Genomic DNA, 1458 nt, shown 5'->3' with positions numbered 1-1458 from the left:
AACTTTGATAAGTATTTCGCTCCTTTTTACTTTAACTTTTGGTTTGTTCTGCATGTGTGAGGCTGTAAGGGGGTTATATTTTTTCAGGTGTGCTTACTTCTCCTAAGTTTGTTATTTCCTTTTTTATATTGTGAATCTGAATTTTGATCTTCTTTTGATATCCGAACTGTTTCTGATCTAATTACCTGCCCTATTGTTATTTTCCTCGTTCAAAAGCCGGACTACTTGGATGAAGGAGCTTACGTCATCCAAGAAGCTCAACTTTTTCATCTGGAACAGATTCAGGTAGCCGGCTTATCTCTACAATGTTGTTGTCTATTTACTTCAGATTCCTCGATAATAATGTTTTTTGATTAATTGCACATTTTGGTGTTTATGTAGTTTTAGATTCAGCTGCTTATTCTCCTTGCAGCTATTCTAAAATGTATCGTCTTTTCTTTCAACTTTGCCTTCAATGTTATTGTTTCTTTGTGGCTCAGCTTTGTGGTTCGAATGGTGTGTTTTACAGAGTTACCATACTTAATTGGCTTATCATCCATTCATGGTTTTTTCTATTTTATAAAGTGGGGGAGTAGTTTCAGTATATCACCAATTATGAATTCATGGTTTTTCATGTTTTATAAAGTATTCTATACTGAACCAATTTTCTCAACCACTGATGTCTGCCTAATGATATAGATGTTTGACCTGTTTAATTATCTTTTCATGTGTTTGAACAATGGTTCATGAGTGGTTCCATGCCTTGTGCTTAAATCCACTATCCTTTTGAGAATGTTGAACTTTTTGTGAAAAACTTCCCTGGAAATTTTGTGGCTGAAGGGCTGGATCAGATTCGTAGACGGTAAGTTTATTGTATTTGGAGTTTTCAGTTTTTCAGATTTGATTGTTCCTTTCATGTTGGCTATCACTAATTGTAGTCATACTGCTGAGTTGGGTTAGTCAATGTCAGTGGTCTAGAACTTCCCAATTTTTCTAAAATCAATTTAGAAAAGTTTATCAATTATGTACTCCAAAACCATGAAGTACAATTGGAAACATAACTGTGAATTTTTGGCACTTTATGTTTTATTCCTGTTGATTGCTGGCTTTAGTGATGCAAAGGTAAACATGCAGAAGCAGTAGTGGAACTGTCAAAGATATGCCTTGTTTGGCGGATTTTCCCTCCCGAGGAGTCTTCAGTATGTGCTCTATAATTCATCAAACAACTTTACCACAACAAAGCAACAATTTTTGACTCAGCACTAATAGCCTGTATTCCTGTTCCTATAGTTTGAGAGCTATTTTTCTTCGCCTGTATTTTTTTTTTACCTTTGTTACGGTGTTATTAAGAATATATTTTCTCTTTGTTTAATGGTTTTTTTTTACATTTTCTAGTTAAGAAAATTATCTTATGCTCAATCCCAGTAAATACTTCAAACCGACATTGTGAGTCTTTTTTTGAATCAAAAACATTGTGAG

The sequence above is a fragment of the Fragaria vesca genome, linkage group LG5, assembly GCF_000184155.1.
Source record: "Fragaria vesca subsp. vesca linkage group LG5, FraVesHawaii_1.0, whole genome shotgun sequence".
Lineage (NCBI taxonomy): Eukaryota > Viridiplantae > Streptophyta > Magnoliopsida > Rosales > Rosaceae > Fragaria > Fragaria vesca.
The sequence above is the reverse complement of the archived record's forward strand: the minus strand, read 5'-3'. Positions refer to the sequence as shown.